Source organism: Suricata suricatta, chromosome 12 (genome assembly GCF_006229205.1).
Source record: "Suricata suricatta isolate VVHF042 chromosome 12, meerkat_22Aug2017_6uvM2_HiC, whole genome shotgun sequence".
NCBI lineage: Eukaryota > Metazoa > Chordata > Mammalia > Carnivora > Herpestidae > Suricata > Suricata suricatta.
This window is the reverse complement of record NC_043711.1, coordinates 79,345,021-79,359,781: the sequence shown is the minus strand read 5'-3', so window position 1 is coordinate 79,359,781 and position 14,761 is coordinate 79,345,021. Positions and strand designations below refer to the sequence as shown.

Below are 14,761 nucleotides of genomic sequence, written 5' to 3'. Positions count from 1 at the left end.
ATACAGCCACTCAACCTTGTTTGGCAGTTTAAAAACTAAACAAACACTAGCAAGATCTAGGAATCTTATTCCTGGGTGTTTATCTTAGAGAAACAAAAATTATGCCCATGCAGAAGCCTGTACACAGATGTACATAGCAGCTTTATTTATAATAGCAGAAAACTGGAAGCAGGTAAATGCCCCTCAGTTGGTGAGTGGTCAGGCGCCCGGCGGTACAGCCCACGGAACCCTGCTCTGCACCATAAGGAGCGAACTGTTGATGCACATAATGTTTAGGATGGAGCTTAGGGTCATCGTGCTGAGTGAACACGGCCGATTCCGAAAGGTCACATACTGTATGATTCCATTTATACAACGTTTTCAAAATGCTAGTATTATAGACGAGCTAAACAGATGAGTGGTTGCCAGAGATGAGGAATGGGGGCTGGGGGCAGACTGTCAGTATGATTATAAAGGTGGGGGAGGTAGCATGAGGCAGAAACCCGGGTGAAGACACACAGGATTTCTCTGCACTGTTTTTCCAGCTCCCTGTGACTGCTTAATTATTTAAAAATTTAAAAATATTTAAAAATTTATGGGGCACCTGGGTGGTTCAGTTAGTTAGTGGCTGACTTCAGCTCAGGTCATGATCTCACAGTTCGTGGGTTCGAGCCCCGCATTGGGCTCTGTGCTGACAGCTCAGAGCCTGGAGCCTGCTCCGGATTCTGTGTCTCCCTGTCTTTCTGCCCCTTCCCCACTCATACTGTCTCAAAAATAAATAAATGTTAAAAAAAAATTTAATAATAAAGAAGTATTTAAACATTTAGATGCTGAGGAGCCACTTAGGTTCTTAAGTTCTTGGTATTTCTTGAGCTCACTAGGTGGGAAGCACTAAATCTGACCCCGGGTGCTTCATGAACACCAGTGATGCCATCCGCTCCAGCTGTCATCACAGGGAGGGACATACTAGGGAGCACGTAGGAAGAGGAGCCAGAACCACACGTGGTGTTCAGGGAAGGCTTCCGCAAGAAGGGACTGATCTCTGAGGCAGGGTCCTAAAGAAAGGGGAGGGCAGGAAGGTGTTCCAGCATGAAGGCCTGCCCGGTGCAGAGCCCTGGAAGGCTAGGAAGTGGTTAGAGCCAGGTGCAGCGGGCATGGGGGTGATGAGGCAGAAGGCTGAGCCTCACTGTTCCTGCATACCACTCTTAGCACGTGCAACTGGGCCCCCTCTTTTCCACCCCCCGACCCATCCCCCATGTCAAGGAGAGAGCCTTCAATGGCAGGCAGGAGCAGAGGCTTTTCCCACTGCACCCTTCAGTTTGAGCTCATGTAATCAGCTTGTGTCCAAACTCAGTGCGTGGTCCATGCACACTGAGCACGGAGGAAAATCCATCCCCTTGCCCTCTCTCAGTTAGGTCTTTCTCAAGCAAACCTGTCTCCCAGGACTGGGACACTGAACTGGATGAGATGGTTGAAGAGGCAGGATGTTCCGGAGGCTTTTTGTCAGCCACACCCCCGCCTTGACCCTCACTCTCACCAGCCCCCTTCCTCTGTCAGCCCAGTTGTCTAATGACACGGATTCCTTCATTAGAGCTCCCACTGACTCCCAAGTTGCCACCAGGAACCAGCACTCACACTTGAACCTTTTTGTTTTTCCCATAAATGCTGGATTTGGGGGTGGGGCCTTAAGGCAGGAAGGTGGGCAAGAGCCCAGGAGCCTCCCTCCCCTCTGGCTGCTGCAGGCTGTTAATCAGCCCATCAGTGAACAGCCACGGCTCAGGCTCTGAGTAAAGTAGCAGCTCCTGCCCTCTTGTGTCTCACTGCTCGCCTTCCACACCCCCATCTAGTCTATCCCATCCCTGGAAACTTGTAAAACCCAACCGCAATCGGGGCTCTGCCCTAGCACGGAAAGAGGTTTGCTTCCCCTAGTGTGTTGGGGTGTGTTGGAGACGTGTACCCAGAGCTTGTGAAAGGACGCCGGTCTGCCACTTTGATGCCGGCTGCTTCCAGGCCAGGAGTGTGCCTGGAGAGGACATTCTGTTGTGATGGAGAATCGGTAGTGAAAAGTAGGTCTGTGCTACTCCGTAGATCTCTAGGGAAGAATTGCTGAAAACAGCCCATCTGTAAGCGAAGGGTTGTTTTTTCCCCCTTAAATCTAAGCCTAACCTTTGTTGTTGTCTTACCATTCTAACCCATTTCCCTTTGCTCCATCTGTCCGCAGCCAGACCGTATGCCCCAAATCCTATTCGCTATTTTGAAAAACCAGTTTTTCCTGTGCTTATCTGGCTTCACTAAAAATAAATCCTTAGATCTAAAGCTCTTGTCATTCAAAGTTCATTTTCAGTCCCAGTCTGTGTCTTTACATGATTTGACGGTTTTCAATATTTTGTGTTCTGCATTTGCCTTTTAAGATTTCATAATCTGTTTACTAAAGTGCTAAACACATCCTTTTTAGTATCTGATATTTTATTTTGCTGATACGCTGTAGTTTTGCCGAACCTTTATGGGGTATTTTAAGCGTGTTCAATTTTTCATTTTAAATAGTAAAGCTCTGTGCATCTGTATATAGTTTTTTTCTTTCATTTCATTGAATTCTAGTTTCCATGCTGGCAGATCTAAACATTTTTTGGTCTCAGAAGACTTCCTGAACTTTGAATTATTGAGGAAGAATTATTAAATTCTGAATTACTAAAGAGTTCTTGTTTGGGTTCTGTCGATCAATGTTTACCATATTAGAAATTACAATTAAAATTTCAAAAATACACATTTATTCATTCACTTAAAATAACATTAATAGGGACACCTAGGTAGCTCAGTCAGTTGAGCATCCATCTTTGGCTTGGGTCATGATCTCAGGGTTCCTGAGTTTGAGCCCCGTGTCGGGCTCTGTGCTGACAGCTCAGAGCGTGGAACCTGCTTTGAATTCTGTGTTCCCCTCTCTCTCTCTGCCCCTCCCCTGCTCAAGCACTGTCTCTCTCTCTCTCTTTTTCAAATATAAATAATTTTTTAAATGTTTTTAAACAATAATAAACCCACTCTATTAAAACAAATAACAAAATAACTTTTTTTCCCCAAATACAAGAGTTTCATGAGAACGACTTGTTTCACATTGCTGCAGACCTGTTTATCATTAGGTTTGGAAGGTAACTGGATTCTCACTGCTGCTTCTGCATTCAGTCTGCAGGCAGTAATGTTTTTGCTGAGCCTTACCCTGATAGGCTGTTACAAAAGGGAAAACTGGCTTAATGATGTTTTCAAATAATTGTGCATAGTCTTATTTGTATTACACCAACATTTGACAAGTAATATTTTCTTGAAGGGTTAATTTTAATGTGGAACCTGAATACCTAACAGCGAAGGTACATTCTTGTACATTATTAACACTGAAATCCACTGGTCTGTCATGTTCTTTGAGTGGATATTTTATGTATATATGATATTGGGAGATCATGTATTGGTCATTTGGAAAATATTGGTTCACTGAGTTATGCAGGTCTGCTAAATGCTGACTCATTATCCAGTATCAAAAAGTCACATTCATTAATGTTACTGATCTCACCATTAGGACTGGGAAGCCATCGAGCTAGTGATGAATACAAATTTTCAAATTGCTGATTTTCACTTGAAAGCTTCAATTTTATCATTGGCAACAGAGTCAGTTGTTTTCCTTGTTGTTTTGAGAAAATGTCTTAGTAGGTAGCCCAAATCTGAATAATCGTGGTTTGTCTGTCAGTTAGTCTTTCAAGTAAAAATGGATTTCCATGAAAAAATGGCTAGTTGAGCCAGCAACTTAACTGCAAAAGTATTAGTAAGTACCATTGTACTTCTTTAGTGCTCTGTGCCTCTTTCCCGTTTCATCACCGAGAATACTAAAAAGGTATATTCCAAGATCGCAACTTCACAACACGGGGTAATTTTTTACTGCTTCGTCAAGGACATTCTAAAGGGACACTAGATGTATGTAGCAGGTGACTGGTGAGGGAGGGGACACCCGACTGCTAGTTCAGTGTCGCTGCTTTGATTCATGCTAAGCCATCAGTGGTTTCTCCCACCGCTGCTTTATACCGTCAGTGCAGCTGTCAACGCAGTGAGAAAAGCAAATAGCTTCTAAGATGAAATAGCTTTGATCTCATGGACCTCCTGAAATGAGAGTTTCAGGGACCCCTAGAGTCTATGGAGGGCCTTTTGAATCCTTTCTTTCTCTTTTTTAAAAATGTTTACAAGCCCTTTTAGATAGCCCCTTTTGCTGAAGAGTCTTTCAAATCTCTTGCCTATTTTTCTCTTTGGTTGTCGTATCTTTTTATGATTTGTAGACATTGTTTATATATTCTGGATTTAAGTCCTTGGTCAGATATATGTATAACAGATATTTGCCCTCTGTAGTTTGCCTTTTCACTCTCTCAGTGGTGGTTTTTATTTACTTTTTTTTCTTTCATTAATTTTTTTTTTTACTTTATAAAGTTTCATATTTTTTTAACCAGTGGTGGTTTTTAAATTAAAGTGTTCTTGATTTTTATGTAATCTAGTTTATCAGTGCTTTCTCTTTATGTTTGATTTTTTTTTAATGTTTGAGAAATCTTTACCCTACCCCAGGGTCATGGAGGATTTCTCATACATTTTCTTCTAGGAGCTTTGTTGTTTGACCTTTTATATCTAGGTCTATAACCCATTTGAAATTAATGTTTATGTGTGGTGCAAGATAGATTGATATCTTACTCTATTGAATCCAGTTGATCCAGCATCATATTTTGAAAAGAATTATCCTCTACCTATGCCACCTTAATAATTAAATTTTCAGTTTTTACTATTCATGAAACTATTATTCCCTATTTTTTTTTTAAGTATGTTTATTTAGTTTGAGAGAGAGCACAAGCAGGAGAGGGACAGAGAGAGCGGGAGAGAGAATCCCAATGCAGGGCTCAAACTCACCAACCATGAAATCATGACGCAAGCTGAAATCAAGAGTCAGACTGAGCCACTCAGGTGCCCCTGTTATTCCATATTCTTAAAATTTGCCCTCATTGACTTTCCTCTTAGTGTCATATCATCTTGACCTCTGATTTTTCCCACGGGTGGCAGAGCTCAGTAATACTTACTCTGTCACTGCTTATTGAGTGCCAGCTATTCTAGGCAGCAAGCTAGGCATTCCGTCCATGTGCTCTTATTCTGTCCTCTCAACCTCATGAGACTGGTAAGGGCTGTCCCCATTTTACAAGTAAGGAAACAGGTTCATGTATAAGTAACTTGATCACAACCAGTAAAAAGCAGTTGTGATATAATGATAGAATGTTGGGAACTTTTTATTATGTACCAGGGGTTACACTTTTGTAAACAGCTTCGTCTGATACCTAGAACAACCTTGAGAAATAGATGCTGTTGTCATATTTTACAGGAGAGAAAGCTAAGGTGTTGAGATTTCATGACCTGTGAAGTCACCCAGGTGCTAGATGGTGAAGGCAGAATTTGAACCTGGGTCTAACTCTAAAACCTTTGCTTTTGCCTTATCATTTCTTGTTCCCAAGCAGGTCTGTGTGGGTGTTGCTTGTGTGTCAGGCACTGTACCGGGCACTGGGAATACATGACAAAGTGTGGACCCAGCCTTTAGAATGTTCATAGTTGATCCAGTCCAATTGCCCTGTTCATGCAGATCAGAAGTCCTTTAAGAACAATGACAAGTATTTCCGAGGTCTGTTAAAGCACTGAGAAGGGAGATTATTCTGAAGGACTGCGTGGTACAAGATAGAAGGAAAGGCTTCGACAGAGATCATGTCTGATGAGCTAAATTTTATAGGACTGATAAAAATTCTGAGGTATTGAGAGTAATTGGCATGTATGGCTGCAGGGACAGTGGGTTTCAATGAGGCTGTGAAGTCACCTCATGCATGTGTATCCTGGGCGAGGGAGGGCATTATATTTCCCTTGTACTGGTGGGGAAGGAGAGTAGGTGAATGTGAGGACCACATCACAAGGGGCCCCATGTGCTCAGGAGCTAGATTCGATCCCGGGTAATGGGAACCATCAAATATTAGGGACAGAAAGCAGTCTGATTGGGATCCCTTGAACCACTGACTTTTTTCTGTTGAGGAATCCCAGTTAGGTTCTGACAACTAACATGGTTAATATTAACAAGTCCTTACTGTGTGCCAAGCAGTTACATTAAGTGAAAAATATAATCTCTTAATCCTCATAATGGGAATGAGATAGATGCTTTAATCCCATTTTATAGAAAAGAAAACTGAGGCACAGAGTGGTTAATTAATGTAGTCAAACCAACACAGCTCACAAACATTGGAGCAAGATTCAGTCCTTAGTATTTCCTCCTTGTAACACATGTATCAGCAATTGTTTCAAAAGAAATGATCTTGTTTTGGATTTTTCTGAGAATAGAGAGAAATTATGGTTGGAACTCCATAAACTTGCGGGGGGCTGGGTAGAGAGATGGGTGAACACTCTGTAGAGGTGAGCAGGGGCCTGGGCGTGCGGAGCCTTGGGGACAAGATCAACAGCCGTAGGAATCCCTGCAGTGTGTTGAACAGGGGAGGGACTTCATATTGTTTGTATTTTGTTTTTGAATCTCGCTGGCTCCTTTGTGGAAAATGGATTATATTAAACTGATTAGAACAGATACTACACTTGATCTTAGCCGGAAGGCCGAGAAGCGATGGAAAATGGATTATAAAGGTCCCGAAGTAGAAACAGGAAGAACAGGAGAGGAGCTGACAGGGACAGGGGACGAGCGGTGGTGGTGGGCGGCAGTGGTGGCAGGCGAGGCGATGAGCCAGGGTGTATTTGCAAGTATACCTGACAGCACTTGCCTGATGCGTTGGTTCGGTGAAGGAGAGACGGATCCAGGATGATGCAAGGTTTTGTGCTTGTTTTTAGCCTACGTCATTTCTAATTTGGGGCTACCGTAGCTAACGCCTCAGTGAACATACTTAGAAACTTAGAGCACATCTCGGGATATTTCCTCAGCATCCATCGCTGAAAGTACAACTACTCCATTGAGGACTGAGCTTGTTTTCAAAGATCCTCACATTGCCCGGTTGCCTTCCTAAACAATTGTAGACGTTGGCATCCCCACCCTATCTTGAAGCTGTGTCCCTATCCTTGCCACGTTGCTGGAGTCAGTCTCCTTTTTCTTTTAAATTATTTAGAAATGCATCACCCCCATGACATTTGTAAGCTAACTGAACCCAAATTTAGTTCCATGTTTCTGTATCACTTGATACATTCCTCACTGGGTGTTGGCTGCAGTCTCTCTCTCAGCTCCTTAAGACTTCCTGCATCTCTTCTCACTGGCCCCCTCGGTCTTTAAAGCCAGCAATAGTACATCAAGTCCTTCTCCTGTTTTGACTCTCCCCTTCCACCTTCTCTGCTGCCAGCTAGAGAACATTTTCTGCTTTGTAAGGGCCCATAGAAGTAGATTAGCCCATTCGTATAATCTCCCCTTTTTGAAGTCCACTGTGCCGTGTTACAGAAAACAATCACAAGAGTGATTTGTCCTCACATCACAGGTTCTGGGGGGTTAGACAGTGTGGAATATTGAGAGGGGGGTCATTTCTAGAAATTTTTCTGATCACAGTGAACCCTCAGGCCTCCCAGATGCAAAATACATTTCCCCTCCCCTAAGGTTCTTAAGAGTCTTACCATTACTGCATCAGCTAAGTGTAAAATCTTACCTGGATCTCCTCAGCCTGCAGAACTCAGATCTCCCCTTCCGAATACTGAGTTGGAACACAGCTCCTGTCTATTGATCAGAGAAATAGCGTGTCTGTGTCATACAGTAGTGGGACAGGCAGAGGATAACAGTTACCGATTTCTTTTTTTAAGTTTATTATTTTTTGAGAGAGTGCATTCAGGAGTGGGGGAGGGGCAGAGAGAGAGGGAAAGAGAGAATCCCAAGCGGGTTCCACGCTGTTAGCGAACCATGAGATTGTGACCTGAACGGAAATCAAGAGTAGGATGCTTCACGGAGGAAGCCCCCTGGGCACCCCAGCAGTCCAATTTCTGACAGAAAAAAACATGTGCAAAAAGTTACTGATTACACCATTATTTATAGTTACACATAGCAGAAGCGATACCAATCCATACAGTAGAAGATTAAGTAAATTTTAAAAGTTTGCTTCAACTTGAGTGATTATTTCTTGGTCACTAAAAATGTCAATAGCAAAGACAGACAGCTTGGGAAATAGAGGACATAAATGGAGGAAAAACAGTGGGTTCTGAAATGATAACATGATTTTATAAAAGGATGCTTATGAAAATAAAGAATAGCAAAAACAATCATGTTAGATTATGGTGACATTTTTCTTATAGTGTTTTGATTTATGCATATCTTTTTCTCTTTTAAAAATCTTTGTTTACCAAGCCCAGATGCAATACTTCCCACCCATTCTCAGTCCCCCTCTGAACTCATGGGCTCTCCTCCGGGTGAGAAGGTTTGGTGCTCTGCCTGCCCAGAGCGCTGTAACTGCCGCCCTACGTTATACGTACACACTCTTGCACAGTTCTCAGCGTCTCCATGTCCCCAGGCCCGAGTTTCTACACTTAGCAGAACAAAGTAAATCATCCTAGGCTGCCAGAATGTCCCAGCCGAACTTGGACCCTGGCAGTCTTAGCCATTTGTGTTCCCCAAACTAGCAAAGTCAGGTCACTTTTCACTCAAGAGAGTTTGTGAAACCTGCAGAATCTCAACTCCCACATGGGTTCTTCTGTATTGAAGCCTGCCCTTTTCTTGCACTGCTGGTGGGAATGCAAACTGGTGCAGCTCCTCTGGAAAACAGTGTGGAGGGTCCTCAAAAAAATAGAAATACCCTACAACCCAGCAATAGCACTACTAGGAATTTATACAAAATTCAGGAGTGCCGATGCATAGGGGCACATGTACCCCAATGTTTATAGCAGTACTATCAACGATAGCCAAATCATGGAAAGAGTCCAAATGTCCATCGACTAATAAAGAAGATGTGGTTTATATATACAATGGAATACTCATTGGCTATGAAAAAGAACGAATTCCTGCCATTTGCAACAACATAGGTGGAACTGGAGGTTATTATGCTAAGTGAAATAAGTCATTCAGAGAAAGACAGATATCCTGTATTTTCACTCATGTGTGGAACTTGAGAAACTTAACACCATGGGGGAGGGGAAGGGGGAAAAAGTTTCAGACAGGGAGGGAGGCAAACTGGAAGAGACTAAAATACAGAGAACAAACTGAGGGTTGGTGGGGGTGGGAGAGCAGGGGCACCTGTTGGGGTGAGCACTGGGTGTTGTATGTAAGTGATGAATCATGGGAATCTATTCCCAAAGCCAAGAGCACACTGTACACACTGTATATTAGCCAACCTGGCAATAAATTATATTTTAAAAAAAGAAGAAGAAAAGAAATCTGCCCTTTAGCAAGATCCCTCACTGATTCCTTTGTGCATTACAGTTTGCGTAGAACTGCCTGGGTGGTCCAAACAATGGTTTGTAGCACATACATGGTCCAGACTGAACAGCACTGCAAAGGCTTTGAAAACAGAACTGACACCCAAAATTTGGATCCTGAAGCCAGCTATGTTGATTGCCTGCTAAAACAAAAACATCAGGATTCTTCAGAGCCTCCAGGATATAATCCTAAATTACTGGGCATGCAAAGAACCAAGAACACTTCAGAAAGATAACAGATGCTGGTACCAAGATGACACAGATGCTGGAATTATCTGACAAAGACAGAAAGCAGCTCTTAAAAAATGCCTCAAGAAGTGAAGGGCAAACCATCTTGAACCAATAGGTCTCAGCAAAGAAATAGAAGATATAAAGAAGAAGAACCAAATGGAAGTTTTAGAATTGAAAAATAGAATAATCAAAATAACCTCACTGGATGAAGGAGTATCAGAATGGAAATAACAGAAGAAAGAGTGATCTTGAAGATAGAGCAATAGAAATTATCCAGTCTGAACACAGAAAACAGATTGAAAAGGTTTCAGGGATTTGTGGGACAATTATAAAAGGTCTAACATAGGAGCAATCAGAGTCTTGAAAGAGGAGAAAGAGTATAGTACAGAGAAATTATTTGAAGAAAATAAGGGCTGAAAACTCTCCAGATTTGGCAAAAGACATTTTGGGCAAAAAAACCCCACAAATTGAAAAAGTTCAGCAAACCCTAAATAGGATAAACATAAGAAAGTCCATGTGCAGGTATATAATCAAACTGCTGAAAACTTAAAGAAAAAAATCATGGAAGCAGCTAGGGAAAAACAGGGACTTACATATAGGAGAATCAGAACATGACTGATGGTGGATTTCTCATAAAAATCATGGGGAACAGGAAGAAGTAGAGCAGTATTCTCAAAGTATTGGAAAATAAAATAATTATCAACCATGAACTCAGTATCCAGCAAATATTTCTTTTTTCACTTTATTTCTGAAGGATACGAAATAAGCAGTGAAAGGAAACTAAGAATTCATAGTCAACAGCTCTTCTCAGAAGGAATTGCTAAAGGAAGTTCTTCAGACAGAAGGGAAGTGATACCACATGGAAACTTGGAACTTCAGGAATGAAGGAAGAGCAATAGAAATGCTAAATGCCTACGTGAATATAACTGTTCTCTTGGATTCTCTAAAATGTGTTTTACAGTTGAAAGCAAAAATTGCAACATTTCACTGTATGTCAGTATAATATAAAACAACTGTAACATAAAGAGTGGTGAATAAATGGACCCCTATATGCTGGTAAGGTCTCTGCCTTCTACTTAAAATGGTAAAATACTGTTTCTGTGTAGACTGAAGAAGTTCAGTATATATATTTGAGTTTTCAAGCAAAAATCTAAGAAGTGATCTAGTGAAAAACACTAAAATTGAATAAAAAGAAAGAGGAAACAGAGGAATGAAAAGCAGAGGGAACAGTTGGAAAATGAATAACAAATGGTAGAGACTAATCTAAACAAAGAACATTAAGATCACATTAAATGTAAATGGCCTCAACACATCAGTTAGAAGAGCATAGGTTTTGAGGTTGGGCAGACCCAGGACGAATACTGTATTGGCCACTTACTACCTATGTGACCTTGTTTAAGAAATCTTGCTTCTGAGCCTGTTTACTCATCTGTAAAATAAGAATAAAAATCATATGTACTCACACGGCTGCTGCAAAGGTGAAATAAGATAACGTATATAAGGAGCTCAGCACATCCAGCTGTTAAAAAAGGAGAGATACATATTTGCTTTCTATATATGCAGAGTGTCTTTGGAAGGACACACAAGAAACCAGTGTGTTAGTTGTTTGTAGGAAGACCTGGTGGGCTGGGGAACAGGTGAAAGGGAGAATTTTTGCTTTTGTGGGCCCACAATCTTTTATGTACAATTCTGGTATCAAAGGAGCTCGGAGGGACACCTGGTAGCTTAGTCCATTGAGCGTGTGACTCTCAATTTCGGCTCAGATCATGACCCCAGGGTTGTGGGGTCAATCCCCATGTTGTACTCCATGCTGAGCATGGATCTTGAGAGAGATTCTCATTCTCTTTCTCTCTCTCTGTCTCTGTCTCCCCACACCTTCCCCTCCCTCCTAGCCCCTGCCCCTACTTGCATGCAGGGTCTCCCTCTAAAATTAAAAACAAACAAAAAACAAAACTCTGAAAACCAAGGTTGGTTGGTTTGATTTTGTTTTGGGGTTTTTCTCCCCATAAGACTGGTGCCAAACCCTGTTTGGTAGCAAAACCTGACCTGAAGTGGCATGAATCTCCGCATACATTCATTTATCCCACTTTTGTCTGAATAGGCACTCGTCCTGCAGCAACATTAGGGCATTTGTTACAGCTCGGGTGCTGCTTGGGAGTGTTACACAATAGAAGTTAGGAATACCCATCTGACCTTTCTCGGTCTGAAAAATTCTGAATTCCGGAACACATCTAGCCTGAGGTTATGGACCTGTGGGTTATCAGTCTGGAATTTTGAAACTGGTAGATAGATGCATTACCTGTTCAGAAGATTCAATTTTCAAAATTAATCTTTTTTAAAACAAAATTAGCACAGGGCAGGCTCTTGGTAAATTGCAGCAGTGACTGTTGCCCACTTCTTCCAGGCCTTGCCTGGCAGCCCTTCTGTCCGTGTCCACTGCGGTCCCCATCATCACCGCACGCCCTGTGAGTGTTACTTCTCACACTCCACATGTTAAAACTGAGGTGCAGAGGTTGGTGAGAGACCCCTGCCAGCCACCTAGATCATCCCCCACCCAGAGTCCGGGGCCCGTCTTCTGATCCCAGTCCTGAGGCTTTTCCAGATCATCAGACCATGTAAGCCGTTAGAATGGTGTCAACAGGATTTGTGTGCCCAAGAGAGGAGTGAGTGTTGTTTTTATCTAAGAAGAGAGGGGAGCACATTAGAGGGAAATACCCTGTGTGCAGGATCACCCTCAAATCCCAATAGGGGGCCCATATTGGGACATATGGTCATCTGGGCCCCCCCGATGATGATTACCAGATGAAGTAATAGGGGCTTGATTTCAGAGACCTTGTACAAAAATTAGCCTTATTTTAATCCCTGTAACCTTATTCAACACATCTGGACTGAGACTTTTTTTTTTTTTTGAGGCATTCTCCTCAAAAGGTCAAAAAGAAATCACAACCAGTGACTTGCTGTACTGAGACTATCTTTTCTTTAAGGTTTATTTATTTTAAGAGAAAGAGTACACAAGCAGAGGAGGGGCAGAGAGAGAGGGAAAGAGAATCTTAAGCCCGACATAGGGCTGCATCCCACAACCCTGGGATCATGAGCTGACCTGAAATCATGAGCGGGCCGCTTAACTAGCTGAGCCACCCAGGGGCCCCAGGACTGAGACTCTTTTAAAATGGGTTCTGAGCGTGTACATAATGAATTCACAGAAGTGTGTGTGTGTTGGCAGCAAGGTTGCAGTAAGCGTTGAGTCAAGGATATGCTGTGACAATTTCAAGTACACAAATGGTTGCCATAGGCCTGGCAGCTGCCTCTTCTGGTTTCCGTTATACTCTGTTCCTTCCCCCTGCCCCGTGCTCTGTGGCCTAGGAGAGACCAGGAGAGACGGCGGTGTGTTTCAGGAACTGTAAGGTGCTATCTCCTAGGCATTTTTATAGCGATTAGAAGCTCCTTGTGTGTGCTGACCTGTAGTGGGCCGTTTCACGGAGGTACACCCTGCTCTCCATGCACCTGCTCTGCCAGAACGTGCCAGGGTGTTAACAGAGGCCACGGGAAAATCTGACCACCAGCTCCATGAACTGTAACTTGGGAACAGTCATGTACATCAGGAAAATTTCCTTCCCTTGGAAACTTAGCCGCATCCATCTAAATCACAGTATCCTTTCCAACATATTAGGTAGAACTGACTGATGGAGCATCTCCTTTAGGATTTTTTCCCAGTTCTTTAATTAATGGCTTCTTACCGTAAGTGTGTATTAGCTGCTGTTTACGAGGCTTTCCTGAGGTCTGGCGGGAACCCCCATCCTCCCCCCACCCAAACTGCCAGGTTTGTATGCCTGCTTGGCCTCCAAGCAGATTCCAATGCACACTTTTGCAGATTTTAAGTATTTTTTGTTCTATAGAAAAAGCCAGAAAAGCATTAAGGAAATCATCCCAGGAGTAACTGTCACTGTTGATATTTTCCGTGTGCTCCTTTTGGGTCTTATTTATACATACATGCCTCCACACACATTTTTCACAGTTGATTTCCTGGGCTATTCCCAGGCTCTTTCTTTCTCCCTGCACAGTTAACACTAGAGCGTAAGAATTTTTTCACATCATTTTATTTTATTTTTAGATGTTTGTTTATTTTTGAGAGAGAGTGGGGCTGGGGGAGTGGGACAGAGGATCCAAAGTGGGCTCTGTGCTGACAGCTGCAAGCCCGACGAGGGGCTCGAACCCATAAACCGTGAGCTATGACCTGACCTGAAGTCAGACACTTAACCGACTGAGCCACCCAGGCGCCCCTTTTCACACGTCATTTTAAAACACTCTAAGATCATTGTCTCCACAGTTGCATTTGGGGATCCACCATAACGTGCCTAATTTGGTCCCTACTTAGGCCAGTTCCAGTTCCCTTGATTAAAGTCTCTATGGTGATATTTTAATTTGAATTATGTGTTCTTTAAGGTAGATGCCTAGAGGGATTCCTGGGTGGCTCCGTCAGTTAAGCATCCGGCTTCGGCTCAGGTCATGATCTCACGGTTCGTGGGTTCGAGCCCCGCGTCAGGCTCTGTGCTGACAGCTCGCTCAGAGCTTGGAGCCTATTTCAGATTCTGTGTCTCCCTCTCTCTCTGACTCTCCCCTGCTCATGCTATCTCTCTCTGTCTCTCAAAAATAAATAAACATTAAAAAAAAAAGATGCCTAGATGTGGAACTTTTGGATCAAAGAGCCTAAAAATATAGAAGACTTTTGAAAGACACATGTATCTGGTGTATATTGGACAATACAGAGTTGCTCTCCAGAAAGCATGCTCTCGTTTATGCCCTTCGCCCTTGCATTTCCTTTTTTTTTTTTTTTAATGTTTTTTATTTTTATTTTTGAGAGACAGAGACAGCGCGATCAGGGGAGAGTCAGAGAGACAGGGAACTACAGAATCGGAAGCAGGCTCCAAGCTCTGAGCTAGTGGTCAGCACAGAGCCTGACGCGGGGCTCGAACCCACGATATGTGAGATCATGACCTGAGCCAAAGCCGGACGCTTAACTGACTGAGCCACCCAGGCGCCCCTCATGCATTCCTACCGAGAGCAAAAATGAGTTCTTGGCGTGGGGGGGGCGGGGAATCCTAGAGGTTACAGTGGCTTG

The 14,761-nt window shown here is 42.9% G+C and overlaps 1 protein-coding gene and 1 pseudogene across 3 annotated transcripts in view; one reads left to right on the top strand and one right to left on the bottom strand.

The window, feature by feature from the left end:
* Window positions 1-14,761, top strand: part of PSMF1 (proteasome inhibitor subunit 1) — a 48,264-nt gene that overhangs the window by 27,703 nt on the left and 5,800 nt on the right. The window lies entirely within an intron of this gene.
* Window positions 6,528-6,642, bottom strand: LOC115275633 (annotated as a pseudogene).